The 19,368-nt window shown below is 37.1% G+C and overlaps 1 protein-coding gene across 3 annotated transcripts in view; it reads left to right on the forward strand.

Annotated features, from left to right (window-relative positions):
* The window catches only part of Macc1 (MET transcriptional regulator MACC1), a 255,637-nt gene that overhangs the window by 177,296 nt on the left and 58,973 nt on the right, over nt 1-19,368 (forward strand). For 2 of the 3 annotated variants that reach the window (XM_031357691.1, XM_031357694.1), the window contains exon 1: nt 2,369-2,459. The exons of the other annotated variant lie outside the window; for it this stretch is intronic. The gene's annotated coding sequence lies outside the window, so the exon portion shown is untranslated. Of the gene's footprint in view, nt 1-2,368; nt 2,460-19,368 lie in introns of those variants that run through there. 3 annotated transcript variants of the gene reach the window in all.

The following is a 19,368-nucleotide window of genomic DNA, read 5'->3' on the forward strand; positions in this document are numbered from 1 at the left end:
AAAAAAAAAAAAAAAAAAAACAAAGAGCCTATAATGTTTTATGTTCAGACCCAGGAGATTAGGTTTTGGGGGGAGGAAAGTCAGAAAAGTGGGAGCCAAGAATCAAAGATCAAAGATGAAGGCAAGAACAGAGCTCAAGAAAGCAGCCATGAGGTAGAAAACTAGTCTTTAGGATTTAACAAGTCAAGAAAATACACTGCAGGAACTGGAGATGGAGAAAGAACCTTCAATTCAGTTACTGTCAGGGGCAGTATTTTTCATTTAATACTGTGACTTTCTGTAAATAAGTGTAGTGGAGGCTGGTGTGATGGTATTCTCATATTGTCTCAAAAGACCAAAAAGGATTATGTTGCCAAGTCAACTTGGATTACATAGTAAGACCATTATGTTAAAAACCAAAGTGAGAGGCTAGGGAAATGATTTTGTTGGGAAAGTCCTTGCTGTGCAAACTTGAGGACTTGAATTAAATCTCAAGCTCCCATGTAAAATCCAGTTGTGGAGTTGTATATCTAAAATCCTAACAGTAGAGGACAAGACAAAAAAATTCCTGGAGCTGCTAGCCAGCCTAAAAATTAAGGTGAAGAGTAAGTAAGACAAGAAGAAGACACTGACATTGATTTCTGGTCTCTTTGTATGAGTACACACACACACACACACACACACACACACATGGATGGGGATGGGGATGTAGCTCAAAGGTAGATTTTCTTGCCTCCTATGTGAAAGTCTCTGGGTTTGATCTCCAGCATTTTGAGAAAGAAAAAATATAAGTAAAAGACGTGAGAGCCTCAGTACATATTGGCCAGCAGAGGTTTCTTATAGCAGTATTCCTTGTAGAAATCTACTAGGTGGGATAGAGATGGCAGTAAACATTAAAATTCAACTTAGGTTAATATTGATATTATTTCCTGCATTGAGTATTTGCTTATCAGAAATATCTTTGTGTATATTACTGAGTCAATGAGGTAGGGATGAAATCAAATTCTGCTTTCAAATAATGATAAGGGTGCTTTATATATACAAGCCCATATAAAATAAGAACACATGGTATAAGAGTATATCAGGAAATTTATTAAGTGGGAGGAACTAATTCTGATGAGGCCAGATGATGCAAGAGAGCATTTTTTCTTATTCAGTGAAAAGAAGAATCTTACCTACTTGAGGTAAAGGAACAGCTTGTAGAATAAAATGGATAGGGTTAGGGAAATAGAGAGCCATTATTTAGGGAAGCAATATAAATGAAACATAAGAAGGTTAGATTCTAGTCAGGTGTTCAGGGGTGGTTGAACTGCTACAGATGATTCAAGGAGGAGATTCAGCAGGACTCTGGCTGGACTAGGTAACTTTGACAGTACAGTTACAGAGGAGAGTATTGAAGAATTCTGGGACAGAGAGAGGAGAGCAGGAAATGGAAGATACTCTTCTTGGCCATCCCTCTGCTGTCTCCTTGGTTTGATGAATCCTCATGTTATGCTTTTAAACCCAGACCAAGCCAAGGCTCACTCCTTTCTGGGTTGTGTCTCACAGGAAATACAAGGTTTAGATAGAGAGGCTGTGTGAAAAAAAAATGGGCAAAACACATTTCTTAGTTTTAGATTTTTAAAACTTTCCTGTTACTAATACTGCATAGTAAAAGTTAATACACTGTTTTATTAACTTAACTTACACTTTTCCTGTTTATTTTATTCCTCCTGAATTCTAAACAACTGGGAATAATGCTGGAATTTACAGAAGGAAAAAAAATAGAGCCAGAAAGGAAAGGGGAGTTCGTTTTGGTTATAGTTTTTAAAGTCTAGTAAAGTGTAGTTTTTTTTTTTTTTTTTTTTTAAAGTTTTGGAAAATAAAGGAAGGAAACACCCCCCACTCGTCTGCACCATCTCCAAGTGATAAGGAAAGTGCTGATGTAGGAGGAACTGAAGCTATCTGGCCTCACCTCTGCTTTTCAATCCACCTGCCTCCCCAGGCACAGAGGTGCCCACACCCTGAATCAAGGAAAGAGAATCTGGCCAGGCAGGTTCCACAGCTGCAAGAACATTTGTTTGCACAAAGAATTTTCATTTCCTGCCAAAGGAGTTCTTGAGGTTTTTGGCAAACATCACATCACTTTAATTTCCTTTTATGGAAAAAAGGCCTTAGGTCTAGTCTGGTCTTAGATGTACCTTCTCCTTTTGAACCCCAACCCCCATCCTCATCCAACTCCACATGACATTTTAAACAGCTTCCATTTTCTTAGAGTGAAATGATAGCCATCTCACTGATTTGATAGTTTCGGGTATGGAACCTGAATTGTGGGTATTGTAGTTCTGTTACCTTTCAGGATTTCTGGTTGGGCAGCATGTGTGTCAGGTTGATAGGTATTTGAATCCCAGGTAGCTCTGTCAGGAGGAGTGCTGGTGCTCCTGAATCGTGGAGACTGGCATGTGCCTAAGCTGAAGAAACCTGGACTCACTTTCACAGATGTAAGTGTTACTTTTAAGACATAATATTTCTTTCATTGTTGATGTGTGCTCTACACTGGGAAATTCATAATTTTCAGAAGCATTAGCTGATTAACTGGTTCTTCTTTTCTAAGCCCTGGTTGAAAAAACTGGGAGGTAACTTATCCAAAAAAACTTGTGTGACAGCACTAGAACATCACTTTAAGGTATGGTTTTAAATGGTTTGTTTTTAAAAGAAGGAACAGGTGTAACATGAAAAGCAAGTTGTAAAACACAAACAAACAAACAACAAAACCCGACTTTAATCTGGATCAAAACTTGGTTAAAAGCTTCTGAAAATACTGTTTCAATGGGCATCTTTGATGTGTTGAAAAGATTGAGCTTTGGAATCGGGTGGAGTTGGATTGATCCAATGTAATGGGGTGTTTCATTCTGTGAAGCCTCAGTTTCCTCATCTGTAAAGTGCACTTAGTCTCTCACATAGCATCACATTGGTCTTAACTCAACTAGGTAGTACCTGACAGAGGTGATTTAAACTCATCAAACTTAAGTGTTAATTAAGCTTCAGAAACTGACCAAAGAGACAAATATATATATTCACTCACATAAAATATCTAGATCAGTCAGTTTCAGAAATACAGAAAGTCAAATGGTGGTTGCCAGGGTCTGGGAGAAGGAGGAAGGAGGCATTCTTTTATGCCTGTAGAATATTAGTTTTGTACAGTGGAACCACTCTGGAGATGGTTTTTATAACTTGGCATTTACTTGATGTTACCATACTTTATATTTATAAATAGTTAGGATGGTGTTGTTACCTTACAATTTTCTGAAATGAAATGACCAAAAGGAATACAGTAAAAATCATGATGCTTTCCATTTATTAAGGTTCATCGATTCCTTAAAGCGTATCTGAATCTGTATTCATTGTGCCCAATTTCAGGTTAATATTGCGTTGATGATGCTAGGGTATTGTGTCTCCAACAGAATAGGTTTTTTTGTTTGTTTGTTTGTTTTGTTTTGTTTTGTTTTTTTGAGACAGGGTTTCTCTGTGTAGCCTTGGCTGTCCTGGAACTCACTCTGTAGACCAGGCTGGCCTCAAACTCAGAAATCCACCTGCCGCTGCCTCCCAAATGCTGGGATTAAAGGTGTGCACCACCACTGCCTGGCTCCATCAGAATAGTTAAGAGCTGATGGTGATGCACTTCAGCCAAGTTTTTAAAGTTGTCTGGATTTTAGTGATGATCTGTTTATGCCCTCCTTTACATAACTACATTATTTCCTTTAACTCATAGTGATGAATTTTTTAGAATTTCCTAGGTAGTGTATAGAACATACAAATTATGTAGTTCTGTTATTTAATACAATGGACATGAAAGCTGTAGTTACAATTCATTCATAAGACTTAAATCAAATGCATTGTTTATTTCTGTTTCTCACACTCCCTGTAGCTAATTTTTAAGCAGAATATTTTTACCTGTCTGTGTCTTAGAAATAACTAAGAATATTAAGCCAAAGCTTGTTAAGAGTCATTTCGTATTACAGGTACTAGCTAATTTGAAAGATAAAATAGTTTGAAATTATATTGAAATTGAATATGTGATTATTTAATTTTTAGTAAGTCTTTTCTCAAAAGACCCACGTATGGCCTCCTATATGTGAACAGATTTCCTTAGGGTATTTGGTGACCACTGAAGGTAACAACCAGTATTTTGTATAATGTATGTTAGGACCTATGATAGATAGTACAGAATGAAAATATAGTTGGTATGAAGTACTGAATGAATATATCGTACAAAGTTACTAATAGATGTGACCTATGGTTTGGTTTCTGGAAAAAGTCTCATCTATTTGTTTAATAAATATATCTAGAACTGTTTCAGGGCTTTCCACCAAAGTCAGGCCTGGAGACCATAAGAATGTCTTATATAAGCCTCATCTATTCCAAAAGACTCTACTCAAAATAGTTACCAGGAGAAAGGGCTCACCTATTAGTTACCTGAGGATACTCAGGGAGTCACTACTATTAATTCTACCCCACAGAAAGTGTGATGGTGAGAATCATGGGATTACAAATCAGCCTCTATAATATTGTGAATTGAAAGCACTGGACGCTAGAAAAGTGAATATGTGTAGGAGTCATTCAAAAGCAGAATGAGAATATGCTCATCCAGGATGCCATTGGAAGTGACAGTAACAGTGTAATAAACTTTCAGAGGGCACTGAGGGAAGTGATGGACTTTAGCTGGCCTAGGGAATGGCCAAAGTTCATCTCTCCAGAGAAAGATGGTGATATTATTGCATGCACAGTAGCAGTTTCCAGACTTTGTAAACATGAAGTTATTTTAGGCAACATATAGGCTAGAGAATCATCACCATCGAAATATCAGACTTAAGAAGCTGCTATTTTCTTTCTTTCTTCTTTTAAAGATTGATTCATTTATTTTATGTATATAAGTACACTGTAGATGTCTTCAGACACACCTGAAGAGGGCATCAGATCTCATTACAGATGGTTGTGAGCCACCATGTGGTTGCTGGGAATTGAATTCAAGACCTCTGGAAGAGCAGTCAGTGCTCTTAACTGCTGAGCCAGCTCTCCAAGCAGAAGCTGCTATTTTTTAACATATCACATCATTCCAGGATAAATTTTTGATTTGAAAATTCTTCTAATACTTATTTGATCTTTCTTGATAACACCACCAGAATAAGCAATGGTTTTTATCAGGTGAAAAGTAGTTCTATTACTCTTTTTAAATAATATTCATTTATAGGTATTGATTATTTATTGCACATGTATATTAAAAACATAACATTATTTTAAAGCTATAAGATAACCTTTAAAGCATTTATCTGATTTAAATTAATAGTGGATCTACAGGCATATTAAATGAAAATATTGTTTGTATGGTATTTGGCAACAAGTTGTGAGTAATGAGTACTAAAAGTCATTGAATTCTGAAATAAGAAAAATGTTAAACATAAAAATCTGGCATTTTCTATGTACTTTGGGGAAGAAGGGATGTTGCATATTCTATGAAGAGGCCAATGGGAGATTTGGGACAATAGCTCTGAAATTGGATTGACTATGGAAACTTTAAAGAGATTTGGACTTCCAGATAACAGAGTGTTCAAAGGCATCCTGACTCATTGACTTAGGGGCATTGTCTTAGGAGTATCTTAGCCTTGCATTCTTTTTTTTTTTTTTTTATTAGATATTTTCTTTATTTACATGTAAATTTCTCCATTCCCAGTTTCCCCTCCAAAAAACAAAGAAACAAACAAAAACAACAAAAACAAACCCCTGTTGCCTCCCCCTTCCCCATGCCTGCCACCCCACCCTCTCCCACTTTCTGGCCCTGGCATTCCCCTACACTGGGGCACAGAACCTTCACAGGGCCGAGGTCCTCTCCTATTGATGATTGAATTTGCAATCATCTACTATACACATGCTGCCTGAACAATCAGACCCCTCCATGTGCAGTCTTTGGTTGGTGGTTGAGACCCTGGGAGCTCTGAGGGTACTACTTAGTTCATATTGTTGTTCGTCCTAAGGGGCTGCAAACCCCTCAGCTCCATTTTAGCCTTGCATTCTTCAGCAGATGTATCCAGGAGATAGCATGGAGGTGAGCTGGAGAGTAGACAGCAGAAATATAAGGGAACTCATGAAAATAGACTGGTACTTTAAGCATGGATAAAGAGGAGTCCAACAGAAAAGGAGAGTGGCACAGGTATGTGTTGAGATGTACACACATGTGAAGGTCAGACATTGGTGGTAGTTTTCTGCCTTTATTTTTTGATCCTAAGTTTCTTATTGAACCTGGTATTCAATGATTTGGACCTAATAGGTAAAGTCCTTAATGTACAAGCACAAAAACATGTTTCACAGTAAAGACCTGTTTGGAATGCAGAGACATGCAGATCCCCAGAGCTTATTGACAAACAGTCTAGCCAAATCAGTACACACATGTACCTGTGCACACTACCTCCCTCAACACACATTCACAGAGAAATGAGGATATAATCATTCCATAAAAATGATTGAACAATAATGACAAAGTTTTCAAGCTTGATAGCCTAAAAGAGAATGACCGTAACAATACAGGCCATTGGAAATTGAGAGAAGTAAATCTGTAAGCAGAAAGGAAAACTACAATGTTCATCAAGAGAAAAGGTAGTTCCAGGGCAGCCAGAGCATGGCAGGAACAGTGAATGCCATCCACAAGAACAAGGTCTAGCCTACTCTGCACCCCGTCCTACTCAGGCTTTTGGGGAGGAAAACTGGAAAAAAAAAAGCCTCCAGGTGTACAGAGATATTGGAAGCTGGTATAAAGATATAACTTTATCTAATGACTGACTTTCTCTTAGGGTTCTCTCTTGATTACTTTGACTACCTTGCTCAGAGGTATATGATGCTTCAATATCCAGGATAGATATTTATTTCTCAGAACAAATAGGAATTTTTCATCTCTAGCCAAGAGATGGGATGGATTTTGTTGTTGCTGTTGGTGGTGGTGGTAGGACTTTGTTTTTTGTTTGTTTGTTTTGTTTTGTTTTGTTTCTTAGCAACAAATAAAAAAATTAATTCAAATGTTTCTCTAAAACATTGGAGATAGTCATCACAAAGACTTGTATATTTAAGTGCCAATTAAAAAAAGAATAATGTTAAAGATGAAAGAAAGTATTTCTTGTTTCTTTTTCTTTCAAGACAGGGTTTCTCTGTATAAAAGAAAGTATTTCTTAAGCCTGGTCTCTTCCAAACTCAAGGATCCTACTATACTGTGTGCAGATCCTGCAGAGTGTATATGTATGTGTATTTTTTCATTAGTTAATTTATTTATTTACTTTACATCCAGATTGCAACTTTCTCTTCCTCCTTCACTCCAGTCCATCCTTCTCCGCCCATCCCCCCTCTCCCTTTTCTTTATAGAAGGAAAGGATATCACTCCACCTTGGCATACCAAGTTTCACCCTCTTTTATTAAGGCTAGACAAGGCAACCCAGTTAGGGGAAAGAGATACAAAGGTAAGAAACAGAGTTAGAGACACTCTATGCTCCTGGTGTTAGGGATCCCACATGAAGACCAAGCTACATATCTGTTACATATGTGTAAAGTATATTTTTACCTTATATTTTAAAAAAAAAGTTTTATTCTTTCCACTGACATGTGGGCATATCTATAGGTGATATATAGATTGCCTTGGATACTTGGGCATTGCATATAGACATTAAAGTATGCATAATTTGTATGTAACTCCCTCTTTGCTCTCAACATTATACGTGTTGATGGATCAATCTAAGTTGATCCTTAACAAAATGACCTATTAATTCCCACAACTTCATTTTGGTATAAGATAGTGTAAAATACTCTACCATATTCTCTTACAAACTTCAGAATGAGCCTAGACAATTTCTAGGAATGAATTTGTTGCACTAGAGGTATATTTGTTTCTTATTATGAGATACTGAACAACTGTTCCAACATGCCTATACCATACTGTTTCCTCAGTCAAAATCAGACTTCCTGTTCATTCCCATTATGGACAAGTTTGTTGATAAAATTGGGATAAATAATCTTCCTGGATATAAGAAAAGTGAAGCACTCCTGTTATCTTGGAGATTCTGATAATTTTGGAACATTCCAATCTCTAAAATATAATGAACAATTTTGTTTTAAATTTGCTCCTTTCTTAGCTGATGGTGCAAGACATTGTCTGACTTTTTTTTAAAATGACATTTAGTTTTGTTTTAATTCAATTAATAGAAATTGTGATGTTGATAATAAGGCCTAAGAGTACTAGAATATTTTCACATGCCAAATAATGTGTTAAGTGCATCATTTCGCTTACATGAATTTTTGAGGATCAGATGATAAGTTTTATCTAGATAAAATCAAAAAAGCATTTTTGAAGGATTCAAATAAATGAAAAATTTTAAAACTGAATAGAATTGAAGTTTGCCTTCATGTGGATCCCCCGATTAGAGCAGAGACTATCCTTAAAGATCCTGACTGTCTGAAGTCTAATTGGGCTGCCTTGTCAGTTCTCAATGAGACCTAACTAAGCAGAGACTTGATGTGCCAGCATGTGGGGATACCACAGGGGCCTCCACCATCTCAGATGAGAAGGAAAGGAGCTGTGTGACAGGGGCCTGGAAGGGGGACAGCAATCATGTAAAGTGAATAAATAAATTCATTAATTTAAAAAAGTTTGTCTAGTAAATACCAGATCTTATATTTACAGTTTGACCAAACTTTACAAAACTTTGTATACTTGAGAAAGGAAATTAGAGGGGTAAAACTTGGAGGAAATAGCTTTTAGACAATGTGGACAGCAGATCTCTAGCTGGAAAAGTTAAGTAATTTATTCAAACATTAATTCAACAAATAATTTTTGAACACATACTATATGAAAGCTGAGCTATTTTGAAATATAGCAGTTATTAAGAAATATGGTACCACTCCTCACTGATGAATCAGCTTGGATTGGAGTATTTGGGAAACGAAAAACAAAAGAACAAAGGAAAATTATGGAAAAGGTAGGTGGCCTGTAAATGTGAAGGCTTTTCAGAGTCATAATGTATATCTTTCACTGAGGTCTAATGGAATCTCTGTAAGACACTATCAAACAAATGGCAGCAACCATTATTTATTCATTCAATATTTATTCTATCTGTAGTTTGCTTAGTATTGAGGATGGAGGAAGTAAGGTACTTATGAAGTAAAAGTGACAAAGAAAGTATAAAATTTATAATGAAATATGAAAATGAAGTCATGAGTTTACGTTAGAGGAATGTCTAGCTCTGGCTGTGGCCAGTGGAGAGAAGAGCAGGTAGGAGATATGCCAAGGTGTTTTGAGGTGGTTGGATATCTTTTTAATATTTTTAAATTTTAATATATATGTGCACCCTGTTGGTCCATTTGGTGTCTTGCATGTGTATGATTTCAGGCTTACCACTTGGTATTGGATAACAAATTAGGTCATTCATTTCTAGGGAAATTTTTCTTTAGCTCTCAGTGTTCCTTAGCTGTCTATAGTTCTTTGTTTATGGGTGGGGCCTTGTGTGGTTTCCTATGCTTCTATGTTAATAGGTGTTTTACTTTTTAAGGACAGTTTAGGCAGTCATATTTTTGAGGTATTGTGGATGAAGCTTCCCCACCATTTTTAGGAGCCACAATTTTACAGTAGATTTTCTGGCTTCTGACTTTTATAATCTTTTTACCTCCTCTTATGAGATGTTCTCTGAACCGTAGGTTTGTTGTAGACGCACCAAATGGGATAAGAAACTCATTGATCAATTTTCTTCTGCATTTGGACAGTAGTGTTTTTTGTAATGGTTTCTATTTATAGCAAAAAGAAGTTTCTTTGATGAGTGATGAGAGGCACATTTATTTGTGGATATATGGATGAGTATTTAGAATGCAATTAGGAATTATACTGGTTTAGTAAAGTGGTTCTTCTCCTTTAAGACCAATAGCTTCAGTATCCCTAGGTAGTAGGCTAGAGTACCATATATGATCTCTTGTTAAGAGAGCCTTAAGTGCAATTAGAGAGTTGTTGGTTGCTATCAAGGTAAGAACACCAGTATAAGAGGTCTTTGTTGTGGTTCACAGGTATCAGGCCTGTGTGGAACTATTGGTTGTTTTCCTTCCTTGAAAGCACTTCAGGTATTATGAAAGCTAGTCCTCAGAGAGTTTTTCAGTTCAGATCTGTCTCAGATTCTCCAAGTCCTGTGTCCAAGGACATAGTATCTTCATCAATAGAGACTTATACTCAACATCTGGGAGGCAACCAAAGGTAACAGTAGTTGCCTATATTATTTTAAAAGTCTGATAAACTCTGACCAGGATATTCATATGTGGGTTTTTTCTTTCTGATTTAAAGGTATTTTCTGCTTACTGAAATACATTTAAGAATCATATTCATATTACCTTTAAGTGTGTGTCTGTGTCTTAGTCTGTATGTACCTAAAATAGATATTCAGAATGCTAATTGACAAAAAGGTTGTATGGCCTTTCCATCTCAGTTTACTATACATTACTAATTGTTATATTACCATTACATATTATTCTACAACAAAATTCAGATTAAGGGCAGTGGAGGATATATTGCAACAATTTCTTGAGAAAAATGTAGAACCTTACCAAAAGATGTGAAACTAGTGATGGAGTCTGATGGGAGTGATACCAACTACTAAGAAATTAGTAGACTGAGAACAATGCCTGAAGGGCAGGGAGGGGTAAGATTGATTCTGGATGACCTCATGCTTTCTCAGATTGGTATCTTACTGGGTGGGTAATAGTGTGTTTGTTTCTTTAGATAGGAAGACAGGAGCAACAGGTTTTTGGAGAAGGACTATAAGTGATTTGAGTTGAGGCTGGTAGACTTTGACATTCTGTGGTTTTCTACACAAGGAAGTAACTGGGCAGATCTTTGAGTCAGCAGTGTAAATGGGTTTGAGATGAATATAGGATCAGCAGACCCTGGGTATAGCTGCCGTCATTGGTGTGATTGTCTTTTCCAGTTGGTGCCTGTGACAAAGCAACAGCCAAAGTTAAGAATGAATAAGAAAGGGCAAAGAAATAGGGGGAAATCCCACTTAGAAGAGAGTCAGTGAACAAAACAGGGGGACTTTTCAAGAATGGAGAAGTTGGAAGTGTGTGTCACAGAGAGGTCAATGGAGAATGAATGATGCCTTAGTAAGTGTCATTGCCATTCTTATCCAGAGCCATTTCTCCAGTGTTTCAGGGACAGGCATCAGATGACACGGGACTTGTGTTTCAGAAAAATTAAATTCGGACAGTAGGTAGAATGCCTTACAAAAGAAAAAAAATAAAGTAACAAACTAATTTAATTGGAAGGTGACAATAAAAACTAACCCAGAGCAGAGGTCAGAGCATTAATAGAAAGAGACTAAGGCAGTTGGATATGTTGACTTGATGTCTTTGCTACATGAGGAAGAAAGCTGAGGTTAAGGGGGCTCTAAGACTTTAGTTGGAAATAAATGTGAAGATTGTAAAATAGTCAACAAAAGCAGCATGATGGTGGAACTGTGACAGGGAGAGCTTGATTTGAAGTTTATTTGGAGGTGAGCACCAATTTGGAGGTGTGAGCACCAATCTCAGAGAGACACCTTGCAGGTGAATGTCAAGGTTCTGCAGCTCAGGTGTTTAGGTGAGACTCAAATATTAATAAACTTTTCCTGTAAAAGCTGAGATTTGGAAGGAGGAAAAAGGCTGGAATACTTCAAGGATATTGCTAAGCAGAGAAGAAATAAGGCAACCTTTAGAAATAGCTAAATAAATATGTAATAGAAAAGAACCTACCGGAGAGAACAGCAAAGGAATCATTAAGTAACAACAGGAAAATCATGGGAAATTTAGTTCAAGGAAGCAGAAGCTGAGAGAACTTTAGACAGCCAAGTAAATTTTTTCAGTTTCTCTTTTTTTGTACATGCTATTAAATATTTACGATAGATTCTGTAAAATGGCCTTAAATTTCTTATTAAATTAATCCATAAGAAATATTTTATGAATTGGCAACATTAAATGCCAACATTAAAAATGACCTGCTTTGACACCATGAAAATTTATAAGAGATAAAGCTTATATACTTCCATTCATATATTTCTTGTAACTTTCAAGGAAATAAACTTTATTGATGTCAGAAGTGGTATTGATGCATATATTAAAATTCATCTGATGAAAATTGCTCCTTAATAAGTCTAGCAAAAATTGGATTATATATCTACACATTAGGATGATGGGGAGAACCTCTTAACCCTTCTGTGATTAGAAATAGGGAGTTTTTATCAGTGCTTGCAGTCTTACTAAGTTGGTCATTCTCTTTTTGGATAATTTTAATAAGCAGAAGAGAGTAGCAGCTATTTTTGCTGTTAATATAAATAATGCAATCTAATTTTTAAGTACAATGGTTAAACTTTCTTATTGTCACGTTACTGGAAATCACAAAACACGAATTCCCTTGTTCACTCAGGGTTTTAGAGGTTGGTGTAATTAACTAATTGGCTGATTATATGTTTTCTACTTAGACTTGGGTTGAAGCTCTGATGTCTTAGGCTGCCTGAACTGAAAAACAAGTACTAGGAGTATTGTCCAAAGATAAGGACTTTTTAAAATTACACTAAAACACAGCAAGCAAATGTAGGCTTGTTATTGTCAAGCCTTACAATCTGAGTTCAATTGTCAAGACCTACATGGTAGAAAAGGAGAACCAATTCCAGTAAGTTGTCTTCTGAATGTGGGCAGTGGCATGCATGCATTCACTTGTGTATATACATGTCACATAAATACACAGACACAGACACAAAATCAATAAATAAACTGTGAAAAAAATTTCAATGTTGTTTTGTAATCTTGAGTGTCAAACCCAAGCCCATGCACATACCAGGCAGGAACTCTATCATTCATCCCTGAATATAAAGTAATTCTTCCAAACAAAGCAATTCCACAGAGTATAGAAGTACATACATGCTCATATTCTATGTCTTAATATACAAACGCAGCATTTCAACAGTTTACTCATGATATTTACTGATAGAACTCTATTGCTTATGAGGCATACCTTTCTTAAACCATGGTGATCATGCACTTTCCAGTATCTGATAATAATTACCAAAGAGCCAATTTTGATCCATAGTGACCAGTTTTGCACAGGAATACAATGTGAAGGGGGTGAAGATTACCTCAGAGTCAAGGACAGTTGATTTCAGATACCTTGAAGGGAACTGGCAAAAATTCCAGCCGGGAACATTTTCACAACATTTAAACTGAATTCTACCTCCAACTAAACCAAAAGTGTGAACAGACATGAGGAACTAGTGAGAGTGATTTTAGAAGGTTATTCTAGTCCTGATAGTGGTAAAGGAGTATGTTCTCTCATGCCAACCTAGAGGATGAGGTTTCCAGTTTCTCTGCTAGCAATCAGAGCTCCAGTAGCTTAAGAACTGAATGCCTTAGCTACTTCACAAACATGGCTGAAAAGTTTCTGTGGATCTCCCAAAATGTGGGTATAGGGACATAAAGGACACATGCCACCACCTCCATTACCATCACCACCACCACCAGCACCAGCACCACCACCACCACCACCACCACACCACATTAGCAGTGGCATTAACAGTGATAAACATCAGCCAGGTCCATAATAGAGAACCAAAGGAAACTTTGTTTTTTGTTTGAAACAGGGTCACTTTACATAAACTTGGCTGTCCTAGAACTCACTATGGAGACCAGGCTGGCCTTGAACTTATGGAGTCCATCTGCCTCTGCCTTGTGATGGAATTAAAGGCATTTACCACTCTTTCTAGCCTCAAAGACAACTCGAAATTATTCTAGTAGAATACAAATGTTTCGTTATGGTTCTTCTCCACATTCCTTATCCTCAAAATGGAACCATCAATACTCCAGCAGCTAGAGGCTGGATGATAGGAGAGGTGTGGTAGGCAAGAGAAGAAGCAGGATGTACCGTCTTCCCAATTCCCCAAAGGCCCATATGATGGTGAGGCTGATCTATACCAGGAGCTTATATACTGATGGAAACTTTCATGAATGACAGACACATAAAGGTGAAAAAAAAATCCACACTAGTTTACTTGCAAATTGGAAAGGAAAATACTTTTTGTCTAGAAGTTTCTAATTTGTTTATATTCATCAGATGGTAAATATTTATCAGATAGGACTTCGTCCTGTCCACTCTCCAATTAATTATTCTGACTTCAGAAACATGCTATTAGCTCAATGTTTTAGCATAGTTATCTTCTTTGTCAACTTATTTGGCTTTGGAATCGCATGGGAGCTGGTGAGGTAAACCTCTGTTGTTGTCTGTAAAGGTGCTGTTTGCTTGTTTGTTTGTTCTTCAGAGAGAGCTGTGACATATAATAAACCCTTTTCCCCTCAAGTTGTTTTTGTCAGTGTACTTTAATACAGAAACAGAAAAAGAAACAAGACAGCTATCCTTTACAAATGAAATTCATCATGAAAAAAATGTTGCTTCATATTAAGAATCCCACAATATAAAGTAAACTTCTTCATTTAAGGGGAAGGGAAAGTAGTTCAGAGGTCAGTGGGAAGAAAGTAAAAGCCAGGCATGGGGATACAGCACTAAAATCTTAGCACTAGGATGGCTAAGGTAAGGGAAAATGAGTGCCAATCATGGCTACATATTGAATTCAAGGCTCTCCTTTGTTGGTGAGATTCTTTCACAAGAAAAGGTTGTTAATTTACTGTACTTCAGATGTAAAACCTGCTTCCTGCCCAGGAAGGCAGGTTGAGTCTACCTTATCAATTTTCCCCACCATATGAGTCTATAGCCATTTTGGAGTTGAGAAGAGAGTACCGCCTGCTTCTTCTCTTGCCTACCATATCTCTCCTATCACCCAACCTCTAGCTACTGGAGTATTGATGGCTCCCTACTGTATCTCTCCTATAACCCAGCCTCTAGCTACTGGAGTATTGATAGCTCCCTACCGTACCTCTCCTATCACCCAACCTCTAGCTACTGGAGTATTGATGGCTCCCTACCGTATCTCTCCTATAACCCAGCCTCTAGCTACTGGAGTATTGATAGCTCCACAGTCTGAGGAGAAAGAAGATGGAAGAAAACAGAACATTTGTATTCTACTTGAATTTTGGAAGTTGTCTTTGGCCCTTAGGTAGATAAGCGTAAGCTAGCTTTTTTGGATGCAGAATGTTAGTGAAAATACAGTGGTATGGAATGGGCACTGGACTGATCAGAATAGATGCTGGGTAGAATATTGAATATGACTACTCCTACTGGACATCCATCTTGCCTGGAAACAAAAGATAGACAGGAAATTATTTTCTGGACCTTGTGAAATTCTATTAGTGTACTGTACCCATGTTTCCTAGGTTGGGTTGGCCAGAGACGGCTTAAGAGTCTGATGCTATGCTCATGGAAAGTTTTTCCTGGACCAAACAAAAAGAAAATTCACTTCTAAGTGTTGATACATTGTTTCAGCTCCCCTCTTATGCAACAGCACGGTTTGATTTCTTACATCTTGGGCTAAATCTAGTTGTTTGCTAAACTCAAAATTCCCTGTAATTAACCTATGCCCTCTTGCCTGTTGTAATTTGACAACAATTTCCTTTCTCTTCCAGAATTTGTTGTTGTGAGCTGTAAGTTGATCGACCAATACAAAAGGTCTTTTGCTAACCTCTCATTTCTTTGGATGTCATGGAGTGTTTTTTTCAGTGTTTATTATTTTGAACTGCAACTTCACACTGTTTGCTAACGGGAGAGGCGTTTTCTTCCGTAGCTATTTCTTGTAAGCTAGTAAATGAGTGTGTAATGTGTAGCTGCATGTGTGTTTGTATATGTAGGATATGGACAGTGGGTTTTCTTTGTTCCTTTTTCTGTTCATGATTGTACAGGCAAACTCATTGGATCTTTAAAGCTAAGTTTGCATGGGTCTCTCTCTTTTATGAAAATGTGTACAACTCATTACTTTCTTCTTGATTTATCTTCTAGAACATTTAGTTTGAATTGCATTTGTCTTATAAAGCTTAAAAATATCTATTTTAATTTTTCAAAACAAAACAAGGAACCAGATTGAAAGCAGATTCCCTAATATTATTTCTGAGTGAATCCCTGTACTGTCTCATCTGTGTGAATGAGCACCTTTTAGTCAGTGTTGGAGTTTAGTTCTCATAGTATTAAAAAGTCTGTTTTCTCCCCTACTTAATTTGAGGAATTTTATTTATTCTGTTATTTTCAGAGCATAGCTATGAAGAAATTCTTTCTTGATGATTTGGAATGATCTCTCTGGTGTTGTCACATGTGTAGTTAGAACAAGCTGGTTCAGGAATGGAGGGCTGACATCAGACTAAGTGGATACCAAAGTGTACATTTTGCCAGACAACACCAAGGTTGGCTTTCTGGAATCACCCTGGCACCATCTAAGCTGATCTTCTGCCTCATACATTGCCCCCACTCTTCCAGTGCAGTATGTCTTTTGTTTCAGATAACTGTTCTGAAGGTACCTACATTCTCCATGACAAGTTGCCAGAAGATCACTTTTTGCCAGTTGTTTATATGACAACCTATTTTCTCCTTTAGCAACTAATAATTTTCCCTCCTATTCACAGCTTTCTTGTACAAGCCTTATACAAGATGCATAATATTTCAACATCTCAATGTTTTAGATGCACATGATGCAAATAACACTGGTTGCTTCTCTTCTAAGACACTCTTGAGGATTAATAGTACAAGTGTAAGATGACAAAACCTCCTTAAATTCAAATTACTATGATTAGCCATCCTTCCTTTCTACTGTCATCCAAGAAGTAGCCCTGACAGAGAATTTGGCATCAATAGTGAGTTTTGCAATAAAGAAATGTTTTACAGTGCCTGGCCATTTTTTTTTCTGCACACTCTCACCATCACATTTATGTGGAGAAAGGATTTGTTAAATGCTCTCAGTAGTATTCTCTTTTCCATTGACTCTTCATGGTTTCTCCTGTTCAAACATTATTATTTTATCCTTGTAGAATCTTCAACTTAAAGAATTCATCCTGTAGCCTTGTCAGGCATCAATGGGAGAAGAGGCCCTTGGTCCCATGAAGGCTCAATGCCCCAGTGTAGTGGACTGCAAGGGCAGGGAGGCAGGAGTGGGTGGGTGTTGGCACACCCTCATAGAAGCAGGAGGAGGGGGGATGGGATAGAGAGTTTATGGGGGGAATAAGGAAATGGGATAACATTTGAAAGGTAAATAAATAAAATATCCAATTAAAAAAAAAGAGTTCATCCTGTGACCAATGTAATGGGATTCATGGGATTTATTATTTTGACTGAATTAATTGGATAGAATGTATGTAATTTGCCTATATACATTAATATTTTAAAAGAAAATTAGTACTGGGGACCATGTAGGGGAGGTTGAGTGAAATCTAATCTTCTGAGAGCCAGTTTTAGAAGTTTATCAAATCACAACTGGGTAATCAAAGGGTGAAGTCTGTACAGAATATTTACTGATCTGGATAAACCTGAGATGCCTAAATTGGCCCATGTGTCACCTTGCTTCCTTTCATCCACTAGGTGACCTACTCTGTTTAAACTCTCCTTCTGTGCTGTGCTGCTCTCTTCATTGTTTACATTATGAGCAAGCATAATAGGCTTGGTTCTTTATCCTTCTGAAGACCTCATGCTGCCTTTGCATTTGATGCCTAGTGCTGTTCAGAAAGCTCATGGGACCTTACTCAAATACTAGTTTAAATATCGCAGTTTCTCCAGCCTCAGAGAAAAGTACTCAGACATTGCTTTGATAGGTATGCCTAACACAGTGTTTTAACTTCTGTTCTTCCTACCCTCATCCTTCCCTGGAGAATCAGCTCTTCTCAGGAAATCCAGATGCTGTGGTCTTCATGAGATTTCTAAGTCGCATCTAATACCAGTTCTTCTTCCTATTCTCTTCCTCACCTGTGTTAGCTAGGAGGCAGGCTGCCCCAGGACTTTATAGCTTAAAGGTTTCCCTACAGTAGAGGGTGATGTCTTCCTTTTGTGGTCCTTGAGACTGTTGAAATCACTCAGATAATTCCTTCCCCAGTGATGCAGGTATATTTCCAGAGGATAACCAAGCAAACAAACAAAACAAAAACTATATTGTAAAGCGTAGCTTTAGGAAAATTTTTTCCTGAAAGCTGTGATGTTAAATATACTATTAAATGCCAAAAAGTCCTTTAAATTTTTCCTATTGTATTTAAAATTCAGGTGTAGAGTCAGGACTTTAAAATTTAAAGTTCAGATGAACCTTCTTAAGTTTTACATGACCTGCTTAAATCTTGTCAATCTCTATTCATTATCCACAGGTGTTTTCATGTGTAATTCTCCATGGAAGTATTTATAAAGTGAAGCATACCTTCAGGCTATTTCAATAGCAGTTTATTGACAACAGGACCTTGACCAAAAGCTCAAGTTTTCGTTAATAGATAAAGAAGTTCCCATGGATATGTCAAAAAGTAAAGATAGGCCAACATTTTAAAATTCCTGAGGATAGGACTAGTGAGAAGATTCAGTGAGTAAAAGGGCCTATCACAAAGCCTGAAGGCCCATGTTTGATCCCAATCACACAGGGTAGGACAAAACTGATTCCTGTATGTTGTCCTCTGACCTCCAAATACATTCTGTGGCAAATTACATTTTTGCACAAATACATTAATATATAAAAATGACTGTAAAGTTTTATTTACTTTTACATGTGTATGTATATCTGTGTGTATATATACCCAGTGTGTACACATGCCCACAGAATCCAAAAGAGAGTGTTGGATTCCTTGAAGATGGATTTACAAGTGATTTTAAGCCACCAGATGTGGGTAATAACAAAATTCAAGTCCTCTTGTAGAGTAGTAAGTGTGCTTTACCATTGAGTCATCTCCAGTGCTATCTAAATACAATTTAGAAGCCCACATTACAACATAGATGAGTGAACATCCCCAAAACCCTGCTCCCAGTTGTGGAGTAACAGACAGTCCAGGGGTTTTGGGAAAGTAAAAAAGCAACAGAAAAAACTCTAACAAAACTGAAAACAGAAATGCACAGTTGTACTACAATATCTGGAAATTTCATTCTAAGACCATCTGGTTTCAAAGACTTTGCTTATGACCACACTAACTGAACACTGATTTCAAAACATGAACATAATTATGATATTTTGGGCCAGTTTTAACTTTAGGTCAATATTTGGATAAATCTTTCTATGTTAACAATATGCATACTTCAGTACATGGAATCCAGTTTTGTAGGAGACCTGGATATTGGGTAGACAAGTTCTTACAGATAAGTCACAGCTGTGCTGTACTTCATTTTTCATACTGAAAGAGACTGAAGTCAAACAAGTATTCAGAATTTTGCCTTCGGGAAACTTTGAGTCATTTAGGTGACCCGAGAGCTCTCAC

The sequence above is a fragment of the Mastomys coucha genome, unplaced genomic scaffold, assembly GCF_008632895.1.
Source record: "Mastomys coucha isolate ucsf_1 unplaced genomic scaffold, UCSF_Mcou_1 pScaffold6, whole genome shotgun sequence".
Lineage (NCBI taxonomy): Eukaryota > Metazoa > Chordata > Mammalia > Rodentia > Muridae > Mastomys > Mastomys coucha.